This window comes from Capsicum annuum, chromosome 10, assembly GCF_002878395.1.
Source record: "Capsicum annuum cultivar UCD-10X-F1 chromosome 10, UCD10Xv1.1, whole genome shotgun sequence".
Classification (NCBI taxonomy): Eukaryota; Viridiplantae; Streptophyta; class Magnoliopsida; order Solanales; family Solanaceae; genus Capsicum; species Capsicum annuum.
This window is the reverse complement of record NC_061120.1, coordinates 30704917-30722448: the sequence shown is the minus strand read 5'-3', so window position 1 is coordinate 30722448 and position 17532 is coordinate 30704917. Positions and strand designations below refer to the sequence as shown.

General features: G+C 32.4%; 1 long non-coding RNA gene across 2 annotated transcripts; it reads left to right on the top strand.

Annotated features, from left to right (window-relative positions):
* Positions 1–3511: 3511 nt before the first annotated feature.
* On the top strand, positions 3512–16469 carry LOC124887962. Of its 2 annotated transcripts, XR_007045621.1 has the most exons (5): positions 3517–4303; positions 12501–13140; positions 14172–14267; positions 15768–15874; positions 16012–16469. It is a non-coding gene; the product is annotated as an uncharacterized LOC124887962 (long non-coding RNA). The 2 variants fall into 2 exon arrangements; XR_007045622.1 differs by lacking the exons at positions 14172–14267; positions 15768–15874; positions 16012–16469 and having other exon boundaries at positions 3512–4303; positions 12501–13011.
* Positions 16470–17532: the final 1063 nt, after the last annotated feature.

The window sequence follows — 17532 nt, the reverse complement described above, 5'->3', positions numbered from 1 at the left end:
ATTGATCAAGCCACATTGTTGGCCTTCAATACATACATTCATTTGTTGTATGCCTATTTTGGATCAAATTTTAGGAACATCTATTATGCTTATATTTGGAGTCATTGAGGTCCTCGTGTCTTAAGTGGGAACAAAGTTCTCACAACCTATAACATTTGATAAATCTATGATACTTTCATTATTTCTTGTTCTCTTAAGTAGCTCATTGCATTTTGTTTTAGTATGATATATTTGTCTTCTTGCCTGATCATTGGAAGGAAAGAATGTTTTGTCTGCGTCTTGTGACCACTTTCATTTATCTCATAAGTTCCTTAAGTGTAATTTGTATTCCTTCTTGCATGAGGATTTCGTTCTGCTATCATCTTTTCAATCATCTCATTGGTATTCCCTCTTGCATGAGGCTTTTGTTCTCCTATCATATTTCTAATAATCTTAATGGCTACTTCAAATTTCATAGCTAGTTGTTTGATTTCTATACCAAGGTCCCTTATTGGCGTTTCCTTTCCTTTTTTCAAATATTTGGTTCAACGTAATGATTTTTTTTTGGTTAGGGAAATTTGTTCCTTCAATTCCCTTTTCTTTGTCTTTGCAGCATCCTCTTCTTATACAGTCATTCGATTGACTTTGGCAATTTTTCTATTGGTTGAAACAAACTTCTTGACCACTCTTTATTTTCCACTTTTAACATCTCATCCATTTGGTCTAGCTCCAATAATTCAATGTTGTCCTCAGAACTTCTCCTATTACACTCTCTAGTCCTTCTAGCTCCAATAATTCAATGTTGTCTTCAGAACTTCTCCTATTACTCTCTAATCCTTCTTACTGTGGATTGTTTTGAATCTATAGTCGACCTTCCTGAAATGGTAGAAGTAACTTTTAGGAATTTTGAAGAATGGTTGGGGGATATTTGAGAGATTTGGTAGACTTGGAGTTTTTTGGTTGAACTTTGTATAGTGGGTGTAAATTTAGGGGCTTTAACAAGTAGGAGTGGATAACTTCACCTTTGATTCGAATAAACATAAAACATATAGATAGTTATGCCACATGAGCATGTTATATTATGCGTGCATCCTAATTTAGTGGCCCTTTTGAGCCTAGAGTTGGCCTAATGAGTTTTGAAGAACGTATATGACTTTTAAAAAAATACATTATCCCCAAAAATTATTTTTATAAATATAAAAAATGACATAAATACCAAGTAAGTAGCAAATGAGGATAAAGTCTGTGGGAAGGAAAATAAAAGTAAGTAACAAATAAGGATAAAGTCTTTGGGAAGGAAAATAAAATGCAAGAAAAACTATCACATGTAGCGGATAATATTAAAAAAATACTAGCATCCGGATGATACCTTGTCGGCCTTCAACCTTTTAGTTTTGTTCATCTTATGCCATACGCGATATCAATTGGTGATCAAGTGTCTTTCACATAATTGTAAATTCCATATCTGTTAGGGAAGACAAATATCCTACATTGGTTTTAAGGATTTTCATGACTTCACCGATCCTTGAAGTAATTATTTAGCTTTAAAATTATCTTGAATCTTTTTACAGGGATTGGTTGATCCATATCTACATGAAAGAAAAAAAGGTGATCCTTTTCTCTACCTCAAATAATAATCTATTAGATTAATTGACATATACTTTTTCAACACATAAACATGATTCATTCTGTGATTGACTCATGGTCAAAGGACGCAGGGCAAGTTTTATACATAGGCCCAAAATCTCCCCGGATATTGGATCATCCGTGGCTCATGCCTAAAGAGGTTTTGATTTTTCTTTATCCTAGGTATCTAAAGTAGACTTTGACCAAGTTTCCAAGTGGGCAACTTGGGTTTGAAATTTAATAGCCATCAGACGCCGAGCATACCAATAAACTATTGTATTTCCAACACTTTCATTTAGAATTGATCAATAGTGCCCACGACAATCTTGAACCACCAAAAAGTTAAATATTAATATGGAAGAATGCTATGAATGTAACAGTTAATAATTGTGAAAATTTAAATAATTAATTAAACATGAAATTTAAATATTACAAAATTGAGTAGTTATTCAAATAACATTAGTTCAAATATTCGGTTAGAATCTAATTAGAATCTCCACTAGAGTCACCGTTTTTGTTTTGTGAGAAAATAAAAGAAATAAGGTGAGCCTTTCCTCCAAATTCCAAATAATAATGGGTTACATTTATCGACATATACTACTTCAACACAAAAACATGATTCGTATGTGATTGACTCGTGGTCAATAGATATGGGGTAAGTTTTACTAATAGGCCCAACACCTCCTCAAGTATCGAGTCGTCCTAGGCTCATGCCTAGAAATGATTTTGATTTCACTCTTCATAGGTATCTAAAGTGGGCTTTGACGAGGTTCATAAGTGGACAACTTGGATTTGAAAATACGAACAGTCATCAAATGTCTAAAGTAGCAATCCACTGTTGTATTTTTAACAGTTTAATTATTGATCAATGGAGGCCACTACAACTACAAAACACCAATAGCTAAATATCAGTGAGGAAGTATGTCATGAATGCAACAATTAATAATTGAGGAAATTTAAACAAATAATCAAATAATAAATTCAATATTACAAGATTGAATAGTTAGTCAAATAATGTTATTTCAAATATTTGGTTAGAACCTGATTAGAATCCCAGTGGAGTTGCCATTTCTATTTTGCGGGCAAGTGACTTCTGATATTTTCTCAAATTCAAACACTTAGATAAAAAATTTAAATTCCATTTTCGGAAAAAATAGAGTTGGCACTTACTTTACTTAGGAAAAATTAAGAAACCTTTAAAAATATAAAATAGATAAATTCTTTTGATGTTAAGAAATATGGGTAAATGATTCTTATTAATATTCTTGAAAGGTTGTTAAGGCACCAAGAGTCTCCGCTAACTTGTGGTTATCCAATGTATTTGAAAACCAACTTAGAGTAAAATAATTTGATTGATTTTTGAGGAAAAATGCTTATTCGAAAAGATGTTTGAAAAGTGTTTAGGTAAAACTCATAAAAAATCAACCTATTTATATATCTAGATAAAAAAATATCAAAATATGCATGTGAGTCAATTTTTCTGATTAGCAATTATACATTTTCGTATTCGTGTATGTGGGAGCATATAATTATTTGTTACATAAACAATTATTCTATAAAAATTAAATTTTAATCAAGGAGTATCTTGAAAATTAGTTCAAATATGTATATCTTAATTTACATATTATTTATTCTTAAGAATAATTTATTTGAAAAATATTTATTTGATTTTATTAAACCAAGCGGCTCAGAATTAAATCGGTTTTTAATTGTCTCAAATTCTGATTTATTTTGCCAACTTATTGAATTTGACAAAACCTAAAATCAAATCGACCACAATTACATTGCAATTGACCAATTGATTTTCAAGATGGTTAAAATTTAAATAAATGGCTAAGTTCCTAACTAAATAGGCTATTTAAATAATAGCCTTCCTAACCTTTCTAAATCCTAGCACTTCCCTACCCCAAGACCAGTGGCAACATCAATAATACATCATTATCGTAGGCCAACCACCCTTATAACTCTACTCTCTGTCTCGTACAACAACATCAGCCTACAAAACAACAATAATATCATCGAACAATGGCAAGTTCACCAGTAATAAAGCAGCAACATACAACCTTAACTACAATAACAAACAACATCAACTAGTGACAACAACCAATACTCAACAACTTTGTCTCTTATTCCTCCAATTCTTTTCATCTGCGCACAAGATTAAACTTGCCAAGCATGCCCTCCATACCTTCAAAAATGTTCCAGCAATTTTTCTTCAAATTTATCCATTTCCCTTTTAAAATTCATACTAATTAGTACGAAACTTGCCTCATACAACCTTATCCTCCCTTCAAAATTAAAAATCCATCTGCAATTCTCCCCAAAACCCCATGAAATTTATGCAATATTATCCTGAATTTCCATTTGTGGCACTCCTATGGGTGAAGGTATGGTGCCAAGCTCAACTTATCGTCGTCCATTTTCAGATTAATTAACAGCCGTTGAAATTAGTATTTCTCCAAAATCCCATATAAACTGAACCCAAAAATTGGGTCCTAATAATTTCTCATATAATCCTACTGTTCTCACTGAAGGGGGAAGGGGAGAGAAGATTCGTCAACAAAGAGCCCCAAAGATGCGAGGTATTCACTTGAAAAAAAACGAGAGTGATGCAAGTGTAAAAAAAAATCTGATTTCTTCATGATGCAACAAGAATTTCGATGAAGGCTTGAAGTCCTGATTTGCTGCTTTGAAAAAGGTAAACACCTTGCTCTCTCTTTTTAGCTACTACAACAACAACAATAAACCCAGTGTAATCCCATAAAATGGGATTTGAGTGGGTAAGATGTACGCAGTTCATGCCACTACCACTGAAGAAGTAGAGAGTCTGTTTCCGATAGACCCCGGCTCAACATGAAGAACATTAAACAAAGGGATGTATGGCATAATAGAGAAGTCAGGAATAAGAAATAATAAAATAGGAAGTACGAACTACGAAACATATGGGTGACACGAAATAAGAAAAGTACTAAGACATAAGACAAAGGACACCTACCTAGTAGTAAGCTACACTAACATAACACGTCACCTATGAACACAGACTTAGGTTTACTAACCTGGCTACAAAGGAACTCACCTACCTGCATGTTGCACCCCACACATACACCTTAGCCATCTACCCTTATCCGCAACCTCCACATTTTCCTATCTAGGGTCATATCCTCAGTCAGCTGGAGCTGCTCCATGTCATGTTTAATCACCTTCCTCCAGTATTTCTTCGGTCTATCTCTGCTCCTTTTGAAGCTATCCAAAGCTAGTCTCTCACACCTCCGAACTGGAGCATCCGTGCCCCTCCTCATCACATGCCCAAACCATCTCAGTCTTCCTTCTCGTATCTTGTCCTCCACTAAAGCCATTCCCACCTTTTTCCGGATAATCTCATTCCTAACCTTGTCACCTCTAGTAAGCCCACACATCCAATGCAACATTCTCATTTCCGCCACCTTCGATTTTTGGATGTGAGGGTGTTTGACTGGCCAACATTCCGCTCCATACAACATGGCCGGACGTGCTGCCACTCTATAGAATTTTCCTTTAAGCTTAAGGGTCACGTTCTTATCACACAACACTCCTGAGGCGAGCCTCCACTTCATCCAACCTGCTCCAATACGTTTAGAGACATCCTCATCAACCTCACCATTCCCTTGAATCGTAGATCCAAGATACTTAAATCTGCCCGTCTTGCAGACCTCTTGAGAGCCCAACCTCACCACCCCTTCGTCCTCCTGTCTCAATTCACTAAAATTGCATTCCAAATACTTAGTTTTGGACCTACTCAACCTAAACCCCTTAGACTCAAGGGTTTGCCTCCAAATCTCCAGTTTGTCATTCACACCCCCTCGCGACTCATCAATCAACACTACATCATCCGCAAATAACATACACCAAGGCACCTCATCTTGAATACTCTGCGTCAACACGTCCATCACCAAAGTAAACAGGAACGAACTAAGAGTCGATCCTTGATGCAGCCGGGTCTCGATCGGGAAATGCTCTGAGTCTCCTTCCGCCGTCCTTACCCGGGTCTTTCCTCCATCGTACATGTCCTTAATAGCTCTGATGTACGCCACCGGAACCCCTCTCACCTCCAAGCATCTCCAGAGAACTTCCCTTGAGACCCCTCTCTTTTTAGCTCCTGTTAAAGATTTATTTTTATCCATTATTAGATGTAGTTAATGTATTGTTGTTGTTGGAATCTCACCAAGTGAGAATGCTAGAATTATTTGTTGTATAACACTCTAAAAGCCATAGGGTTTTTGTTGATGATTAAGGTTGACCTTACGAGTTAGTGTTCTTATTTCTTTTGATTCCAATGTTCTTGTTTTAGCTCCTTAAGCTTACTATTTTAGCTTTCTAGCTTTAAATCCATTGTATTATTTTAGTTTGAGTGTTGCTTGCTATAGTTTGATTCATTATTTTAGTATTAATCAAATGTGCTGGCTTTAACTTACCCTTTTTAGTTCACTGTTTTAATTTAAAGCCTTTGTTGGAACCTTAGTTTGTTGTTTATTTAGTCTAAGCTGTTTACTGTACTAAGAAAATTATAGTGGGTCACTTTCCTTAGAAGTAAATATCCCATGAAGTTTTGGGGATTTACAGTGTTGTTGAAAGTCGGATAAGTTCATTAGTAAAATTATTAATGAATCATCGATGACCTTTTTGTTTGTGGTCTAATATCACCGGCCATAAAGAGGATGAGGATGATCTAGGGTATTTGTCTGTTTTTCTATGATTTTTCATTGATTTAAAGAATATCCTTATTTTTTCAAGCTATTTGTGTTACAAAATGAATAGGAGTCTAAATAGTTTGTGTTGGGTCATAAAACCATTGAGATATTTACTTTCTCGTCTTTCTTTTCATCTACTTTTTCTATTGATTCCCAGGTCCCCCCGCCCCCCTCCCCCTCCCCCCCTTCCTTTCTCCTAAATGATGACGTCATATGATGAACGGTGGGAATGTAGAGTCTTCATCTCCAACGTGCAAAGTTCAAAAATGGCTATCTCAAGTTTCAATAGCTTATTTGTTTGTTCGAAACACCGCTTTGTGATTAATAAAAATAAGTGATTGAGGTTGATTTTGTCCAGGTTTTGATCTGGTTTAATTTTAGACCATTATATGAAACTTCATTTTTAAGATTACTTAGAAAGAATTCACGTGTGTATGATGATATCTATTTCTTTTCAGAATTATGTACTGTAAGAGTTGAGGTATATTGCGCTGTCACTTGGTGTTCTAGTTTGGATATCTATGTTAGATAGATTTAATCTGTTCATAAGCATGTGTACCCCTTTCCCTTCTCCCCTGTATGATCACTGTTTTGGGGTTTGTTTTGAGTTTGCTCTGACTAAGCTATGTGTGTATTCAAAAATCAGTTAGCTACTTGCATCCACCTACTTGCAACGTGAGACTTTTTAGCATGTAAGGTGAGTTGATTTTGTGGTTTTACTGAAGTTGTCTATGGTTGATACTAGTTGGTTTCAAACTCTTGAACTTACTAAGAATTTCGATTGACGTGATTCCGATTTAAACTTGAATAATCCCACTAGTCAAGTTTCTAGCTGCAACACCTTCTTGATAATCTCTTTCGTGATCTGAAATTGAACCCATATTATTTTAACATGTTGCCCTATGTTTGTACATTGTCGGTTCATGTTTTCTGCATTAGCATGACCACATTGTCACTGTCCAGTGATATTACACATAGGTTTTTAAATGAAATTTGAATTTAAACTTCTCGGTATGGGTTCACCAAGTGTTTCGGGTGAAACCGGTGAATGATATCTCCTCTTGAAACATGGAAATTTGTGTTGTTTGAATTAAGAGTCAGACAAGTCTTTCCTTATAATGTTCACTTGCTTTTAATTCCTTAGTTGTAATGAAGTTTGAATTAAAATACTTATTCTTGTCAAGTATATTGTTCCATCACCTAGAGAATGTATATTAATTTCCTTTTCTTTGTTTGAATCATGTGAAACCAAAGCATTTGAGTCCATCATGGACTCATCCTTGCATTTCCCTGTGAAGACAAGAAAGAAATGGGCTACAACCCAAGTGAAGTTGCAGGGGCAAATCAAAAGGCTCTAAAAGTCCAAGATTAGCCTAGGACAGGTGGGCAAGACCCAAATTAATTAGGACAGACGCAAAAAGTGAATGGGAATAGTCATACACTATCATAGGCACTTCTAATTTCTTTGGAGATTAGGCTTAACCCACTTCAAGTTGGTTGTCCATTTTTGACACTCGTAGGGGTTTGAGCCTTAATGCCTAAACCACCTTCGAATTTGGGCCTTAATGCCTAAACCACCTTCTCCTATCTCATACTGAAAATTATGTCATAGACTCAAATATGAGTGACTTTAGATATTTGACTTCAATAAAAAATGTCTTTAAAAAATAACCTTCTTTACTTTTTAAGTATAGTAGAAGTACCATTTTGTTCCTCTACACCTCAAATATATTTTTTAAACTTTCCATACTTATTTGTCTCTCAAATTTTATTTTTTATTATTCACTTTTTATTTTTTCCTTTAATTTGATTGTTCTATTTTTTATTATTTTTACTTTTTTATTTTTTCCTTTAATTTATTATTCTATTTTTTAATTATTTTCACTTTTTATTTTTTCGTTTAATTTTATTTTTATTTTATTTTTTTATCTCAATCTTTATTTTTTTTCTCTTTTTTTTTTCTCAAGAATTATCTATTTCTTTTTTTTTTCCTTTTTTGAATTCATTTGTTTTTAACCTTTATTTTTCTTTTATTTTTGGTTTTTATCAGTTCTCTTCTTTTTTCCCCCCTCATTTTTCTCAAATTTTATTTTTATTTTTTCCTCTCATTTTTTATTTTCTCAATTTTTTTTAATTCTTCGTTTTTTTCTTAATTTTTATTTTTTTCTTGCCTTTTTTTTCACTTTTTTTTCTATTTTGTTTGATCGCTTTTTTCTTTTTTTAGTTCTCTTTTTTTCCCTCATTTTTCTCGAACTTTATTTTTATTGTTTCTCTCATTTTTATTTTTCTCAATTTTTTTAATTCTTCATTTTTTTCTTGATTTTTATTTTTTTCTTTTCTTTTTTCCTCGATCTTTTTTTTATTTCTCTATTTTGTTTGATTGTTTTTTTCTTTTTTCTCAACTTCTATTATATTTTGCTAATAAATAAAAAATTGGATAATCTGCAAATGTATCTTTTTTTTTTTGACATCAAAGCAAATTTAAGGGCATGAATTGTTGTTATGAAGTTTTTTGAAAATTCTTGATATAAGTCGTGTCTTTGTAGAATATCTCGTAAATAAAGGCATAATGTGGTAGTGTCAACTCTTGTCCGTGGGGCATAGTTTATTATTTGAAAGTCCTTAAGCTAAGACAAGAGTTGTAGAATATTTCATAAATGAAGATATAATGTGATAGTGTCAACTCTTTCCCGTGAGGCATAATTTGTAGTTTGAAAGTCTTTGAGGTAAGTTTTTCCTTTAAGGCAAGAGTTGTAGAACATCTCATAAATAAAGACATAACGTGGTAGTGTCAACTTTTGCCCGTGGGACATAATTTGTAGTTTGAAAGTCCTTGAGCTAAGTCTTGCCTCTAAGGCAATAGTTGTAGAATATCTCATAAATGAAAACATAATGTAGTAGAGTCAACTCTTGCCCGTGGGGCATAATTTGTAGTTTAAAAGTCCTTGAGCTAATTAAGTCTTTGCTCTAAGACAAGAGTTGTAGAACATCTCATAAATGAAAACATAACGTGTTAGTGTCAACTCTTGCCCGTTGGGCATAATTTTTAGTTTGAAAGTTCTTGAGCTAAGTCTTGCTTCTAAGGCAATAGTTGTAGAACATTTCATAAATGAAAACATAACGTGGTAGAGTCAACACTTGCCCATGGGGCATAATTTGTAGTTTAAAAGTCCTTGAGCTAATTAAGTCCCGCCTCTAAGGCAATAGTTGTAGAACATCTCATAAATGAAAACATAACATGGTAGTGTCAACTCTTGCCCGTGGGGCATTATATGTTGTTTGCAAGTCCATGAGCTAAGTCTTGCCTCTAAGACAATAGTTGTAGAACATCTCATAAACCAAAATACAATAGTGTCGACTCTTGCCCATGAAACATAACTTGTTGTTTGAAAATTCTTGAGCTAAGTCTTGCCTTTAAGACACTAGTTGTAGAACATATCTTAAATGAAAACATAACGTGGTTGAGTCAATTCTTGCCCGTGGGGTATAATTTGTTGTTTGAAAGTTCTTGAGCTAAGTCTTTCCTCTAAGATAAGAATTATAAAATATCTCATAATTCAAAATATAATGTGGTAGTATTGACTCTTGCCCATGAAACATGACTTGTTATTTGAAAGTCATAAGTCTTGTCTCTACAATAATGTAGTGTCAACTCTTGCCTATGAAACGTAGCTTATTGTTCGAAAGCCCTAAGTCTTGCCTTTATAATGTGATAGTGTCAACTCTTGCTTATGAGATGTAACTTGAATGGAAGAAATTGAAAAAAAGAACAAAAATAACAAAAATTGTGGCAAAAAAAGAAAATGAAGAAAAATATTAAAAAAAATAAAAATCAAAGAAAATGTAGAAGTTGAGAGAGAATAGGAAAAAATAAAAGTTGATAAAAATAAAAAGATTAAATAAAAATAAAGGTCGAGAAAAATTTAAAAAGAAAAAAATCAAAGAAAAATTAAAAAAAATATTTTTTTTTTAAAAAAAAAAAAAAAAAAAAGTTGAGAGAAAAAAAAGTAAGGGTTGAGAAAATTAAAAATAAAAAGAGAAAAGAAAAAATAAAAATCAAAGTAAAATTAAAAAGAGAAAAAAAATAAAAGTTGAGAGATATAAATATGGAGTTGTTATCCATTATGAGGATCATTTATGTAATTTACTCCATTGATCAGGGGCAATTTTGTCCAAAAGAATATTAGTTAATAGATAAAGGCTATTTTAAGAAAGCTTTTTTATTTGGGACTAAAATTTGAAAGTCATCCCAATTTGGGTCTATTTTTTAGATTCACCTTATCTCATATTTGCATATTAATTGTATCATTATAAATTATTTGTAAATGCAAAATTTATATTTAACTTAGTTGAGAAAATTGAAGGAAAGATGTCTTTTAAGTCTTGAATGAAGGATTGGTGACACTGACCAACAGATAGGGTCAAATATCATTAGGAAACTTGATTAAGTTAATTGTGGACTTGATTAATATTTTCAAAACTTTCTAATCTTTTCAAAAATACAAATCAAGCCAACCCACACCTGTCTTCAATCCAAATCAATCACTCTCTCCTCTCTCTCCTCTCTCTCCAACTTCTTTCAACTCTCTCCCAACCAACAGTTCTGCAAAATTTCTCCCTTCAACCCCCGACGACTTCTACCTCCGGGGACAAATAGTTGGGCTTCGAGTTCCCCTCTTTTCTCCCTTCAACTTTCAGCGACAAATAATTGGGTTTCGAGTTCCCCTCTTCAAATTCAATCAACCTGTCTCTTATCCCTCTCTCGACGGCTTCTCTCAACTCTCTCCCAACCAACTGTTCTGCAAATTTCTCATTTCAATCCTCGGCGACTTCAACATCCGACTACAAATAGTTGGGCTTTGAGTTCCTTTTCGACTTCAACCTTCAAATGACGTGACAACCTTGCTCTCCGGCCACAACAACTTCGAATTCTTCATCGTTCATTTTCTTCTTTCACAGGTAAAAATTTATGGCCTTTTTAGTTTTGAAGAAAATAAGGAACTTGAGCCAACTTCTCTTATAGTATTAGTTAACAATTTCTATATTTGTTGTACTAATTTGAAATGCTGTCTGAAATGGCCTTTTTATTGTTTGTGTTTATAAAAACAAAATGACAATTTGGTTTGATTTGTTCTGTTCTTGTTCTTGGTAAAAATGGTGAAATTGTTGTTTTTTTGTTAAATAAAATTGTGCTACTATTTTTTGTTTCCTCCGACAGATTACTCATCTAGTGCAACATATTAACCATCTGATGCAACAGATTTATTATATGATGCACCAGATTAACAATATGATGCATCAGAGGAACCATCAGATTACAATTCTGATGCAATAGATTAATAAACTGATGCAACAGATTAACTATCTGATGCAACAGCTTTACCATATGTTGTAATAGATTAAGCATCGGATAAAAAATCTGATGCAACTAATTAACTATCTGGTGCAATGGAAGAACTATCAGATTAATGATTTGATGCAACAGATGAACCTTTTGTTGGATAAAATCCTATCAACTCTTCCTACAGGAAATGTCTAAGACTTGATTTTTTCAACTGATCATTCATCTTCCACGATAGATGACCCTCTATCCTATGTTGGAAGAAATCTAAACAATATTGATCGTTGATAACTGTTCTAACAGATCACTCATGTGTTGCAATAGATGTGTGACTTATTGCACAGACCATTCATCTTTCTCAGCAGATGAGTGATGTTTTGTATTGTCGCAACAAATTACTCAGTCGTTGCTGCAGGTTAGTTAACTGCTCTAACAGATCACTCATATGTTGCAACAGATGTGTGATCTGTTACACAAACCATTTATCTTTCTCAACAGATGAGTGATATATTTTGTACTATTGCAACAGATTATTTAACTGTTCAAACAGATCACTCATATGTTGCAACAGATAATGTCATAACAATTTTCTGATCTGTTGAAAAGATCATTTATCTGTCTTAAAAGATGAGTGATATGTTTTGTATTACTACAACAGATTACTCATCTGCTGCAACAGTTTGGTTATATGCTGCAATAGATATACTATCTGGTGCAACAGATTGATGATATGTTGCAACTATTATTTTACTGTTTTGCTTGTTTGATTTACTGTTATCCTTTTTTAACGACAATAATATATTATTTTATGTTCCTGCTAATTTTAGATAATATGGTTTCGAAAAGAACAGAAACCGAATCAAGTCCAAGTAAAGGAACAAGTGAAGCAGCTAGGCTACATCCACTACTCTATGAGCTTGCTTTATAGGCGTTATCAGATGCTAATAGCCCTTTCACCGAAGAGCTGGTCAAAGCCTTCAACATTGATCGTTATCCTGTGAGAATGCAGTGTGATGGTGTCGTAGATTTAACGGGTGATTTCGTGATTAAGTCAGCCATGGGAAATCTTTCGACGCCTTCAGAAAAATACTTCGAGAACAAAAGTTGGATGCTTATTTCAGGGACAACTGCTTTGGGAAATATCTTGATTTGTCGGAGGACAATAATGCTCGTTTCCAAATGAAAATGGTATATGAACTACTCAAGCGTAAGTTTATGTATGAAACAAAAATAAGATAGATGAGGTGTGGATAAATTACTGTGGCATGCTTGGTTGTTTTGGTTGGAAGGAGTTTGTCATAGTTACTGGACTAAAATGTTATCCTCCTTCTCAAGTTATACCTATTCTAACAAAAAAAAAAGCTCCCCGCACACCCAACAAAGGCAAAGGCAAGTGTGATCGTGATGACCTGGTGTCCATTGTTGTTTCAAGCTTCAAAAACAAAAATTTGATAGAAGCGCTAAAAGGTAAAGGACTTTCAAAGAATCACAAGCAGTCATTATGCTTGGTTTGGTTTGTACATAATATTCTTTGAGTGAGAGACGTTAACAACATCATAAGCCTCGGTTTAATAAAGCTCTCTGAGGATCTTGATTCGTTTAACAACTATTCTTGGGGATATGTAAGCTTCAAAATGATTGTCAAGCTTCAAGCTGGCCTCCAAATTCAATTTTTGCCCTCAATCCAATAGCAAAAATTTAGTTTAGTTGAAGGATGCAAAAAAAAAAAAATCCAAGAGCAAAAATTGAATTTGGCCAAGAAATGTTTAGAAAAATCGATTGCTCTTGATGAAATTGAATAAATAGATGACTAGCAAGTTGCAACAGACGCCACAACTGATGGAAAAACAAACTGATATATCCATCTGTTGCAACAGATTGTCCATATGTTGTAAGTTATCTGACAGGTGGAATATATTTTGCAACAGATTACCAATCTTTCTCTTTCGAAAATACAAAAAAAAAATAAAATATTATATTTAGATCCCTTTTTTTTTCTAATTTACTTATTAATAAAGTCACCAGTTTTATTTAAGTAACACTAGCACATAAATTTCGGATAGTTTCAGCAGTATTACATTAAATTCCGGATAGTTTGCTAATTACATCTTACCCCGGAATTTCGAATTGTGATACATATGTTAAGCAGTTATACATATGTATATGTATCACTAGTATATACATATATATACCGTAGTGATACATATATCATATGTATTACTAGTAAATATGAATTCGGGATTTTATGTAATTTTCTTAAAACATTAAGGGATATTGTGTAATATGGTGTCTTAAATGGGATTTGTGTAAGTTTTCCATTTAAGGGGTATGAACAGTCGTGGTTTTTTGTTTGACTAAGTCCAGTCCCTTCCAATTCAATCATTTTATAAATAGATCCCTCCGGTCTCCTCACTCACTCTCGTTCATTCTACTATACTTACAATACTAATATGTCAGATCTAGATTCGTACAAGAAGGTTCATATCGAGTTCTTGCAGGAACTTCAAAGGCAGTTTGATGAACTCTGGAGGGATTTGGCCGACTTCCGAGCAAGGCTGAGGAGGGCCTTGCTGCTGCTGAATGAAAATTGTCAGGTTGACAATAATAATATTCTTATTTAATATTTAATTATCATTCTATTTATTCCCTATTCTTAACATGTCAGCGGTTGGAGTTAGGGATACGGTCATGATGAGAAATTCTCCTAAAAATGGTTCGTTAATAAATAATAAGGAATTAAATGATATTATAATCGTAAAAGAAAGATTATTTAATTTAAAAAAAGTCACAACATTAGATTAATTTAATTAATATATATATATATATATATATATGATTTTTAAGAAAAAATTTAATAAATAGTCGTGACTGTGACTTTTGTCTAAACACATTCAACAAACAAACAAAAACAAAAAACGGTTCTGATGCATCAAATTCCTCATCTATTGCGACTTATGAATCAGTTAGAAGAAATAAAAAAAGCTCCTTAAACAGATGGTCGATTTATAGCAACAGATGGTATATCTGTTGAAATAGATGGGTTATCTGATGCAACAGATATACAATCTATTGCCATAACTCAATTAATAAAAATAGTTATTAAAGAAACAGAATGGTTATTGAAAATCAGGTGTATTCGATTTTTAAATTGAGAACAAAGTTATTTAAATTTAATAAGCTTAAAAGTCATGACTTGTCACAATAATAAAAAAACTCACCACCAGCTTGATTTAATTAAGTCATTTCTTTTCACAGAAAATAATAAGAAAATAAATGATAAACACAATTTAAATCATAAAAAACTCACCAGAAATATTCTTGTTTTTAAATCTTCTTTATTAATTTATATAATTAAAAAGTCAGAAAATTTGAATGTCATTTATTTTTTTTAAAAGATATATATATAAATATTATATGTTGCAACAAATATATTATCTAATGCAACAGGTTAACTATTTGTTGCAACGGATGATATATTTGTTGTAATAGATGATTTATCTGATGCAACAGATATATAATCTGTTGTCCAATTCAGTGTAAAAAAAAAATGATTTCTGGAAATAACTAATTATTAATAATAATAAAGCTGAAGAGTCATGACTTATCATAATATTGATTAATTTAATTAAGTCATAACTTTTTACAGTAATCAAGAATGTCATTAATAAATGGAGGTGAACAGTTGTGCCTTTAAATCTGCTTTATTAATTTATGTAATTAAAAAGTCAGAAAATTTGAATGTCATGAAGATAATTTTTTTTTTGAAAAAACATATATATTATATGTTGCAACAGATATATTATCTGATGCAACAGATTATCTATTTGTTGCAAATCATAATAAATCTGTTGTAATAGATGATTTATCTGATGTAACAGATATACTATCTGTTGTCCAAGATAGTGTAAAAAATTGGTTCCTAGAAAGAACTAATTATTAATAATAATAAAGCGAAAAAATCATGACTTATCTTAATATTGATTAATTTAATTAAGTCATAAGTTTTTACAGTAATCAAGAATGTCATTAATAAATGGAGGTGAACATTTGCGATTTTTTGCCTAACTCATTCAAGTTCAATCCTCTATAAATAGGTTCTTCCGTACTCAATCGTTCGTTCTACTACACTATTTATTTCTCGCTCTTGTTACACCTTCAACTACTTTCTCTTCAAGGACTTGATAGCTTTTTCCTATCTCTGGTAAGTTTTTTTCTTGATTTTTGTGTAAATATACGTTGTATTAAATTACATTCCAATTCTTTCTATTTTTTACTTTTGTGTTTACATGTGTGTTTTGTCAACTTATGCGTTTTTTAGATATGACTGATCCTGTGTAGGATGTCGCTATTTTATGAGACGCTATGAGGGAACTGCAGAAGGAGGTTCATGGCCTGCATTGGGAGTTAGCCGCCGTCAGAGTAAGGATACTGCGGGAGATCCGCAGGCTGCGGAGGGGGCTGCTGCTGCCCTTTGAAGATTGGTCGGCTGGCCATACAAATAATAATGATGTTAATAATGATGATAATAATAATTAAGCTTTTTTTCGTTATCTATGAATTTTTTTTTTTTTTATAAAAAATTATGTTTGATGTACTTGACTTTTTATTTCTTATTTAATTTTCATGCTGTCTATTTCTATTTCTTCACGAATGACATGTCTACAATTAAGGAATAATTTGATTCCAGTATCAATAGCAAGAACATATGAGTTATTTGTTAGGTTTTGTGTGTGACAGGAGTTGTATCTGAATTTTGTTGTTCGAAACATATTAGTAATCTGATGAAATAGATTATTTATCTGTTGAAATAGATTACTAATCTGGTGCAACAGAATACCCATCTATTTGATTCGTATTACGGGCACCTAAAACCCTTAAACATGAATTCATCCAACATGAGTCTACTATTACAACAGAACATTTATCTATTGTCGCAGATAATGGATCTGTTTAAACTAATGTTCTTATATTGCATTCATGTTCGCGTGCAGGTTATTGTTGAAAAAACAACACATTAACAATTATCCAGATTCAACTAACAAGCATAATCTGAATTACCAAAGTCTTCTCTCAAGTAAATTTCAAAGTTGAAAGTGATTTACGAAATAAAATTTGACATAAGAATTTGGTTAGAGAGCAGCAGTTGGGGTAACAACAACAACAACAACAACAATGGTCAACAAAAAGAATACGAAGATGATAATGAAGTATAAGATGATGATAATGAATCAGAAGAAGATGATAATGAATCGAAAGATGATGAATAAAGCAACAGCAACAATGAACAACAAATATCGCGAAGAGAGAGAAAATAACAACGGATGAGGAGAGAGAAAAAGACTTTTTTTCCCTTCATTCCCCGTTATATATTAACTAACATTTAGATCAAAGTATAAATTTAAAAGCTTGTGGGTTATTTTGAAATTTTTAAAACTTTCTTAAACCATAATTAAGTAATTGTCACCTCTACTCAATTATTAAGAATTGTGTCACCTACACCTCATTTTAAAACTCTTTTATCACCTGTGGCCCAAACCCCCAACTTAGTTGAAATCCTTTTTAGAATTGTCGTGTTTTTCAAATAATTTTCTTATGAATTAGATTAATTTGGTTTCTATTTTTTTTTTAAAAAAATTAAATTGGTTTTCCTTTTTCTCGGACTTTTCTGGATAAAGTTTCAATTGGAATAAAGATGAGAATTTACTTTACTTTCGTCTAAAAAATTTTCAAATCTCTTTTTAAATAAGCAGTTTTTACTCAAAAATTAATCAAATAATTTTACTCTTAATTCATACAAGTTGATTTTCAAATAATAAAACCACAAGTTAGAGGATATTCTTGGTGTCATAACAACCTTCA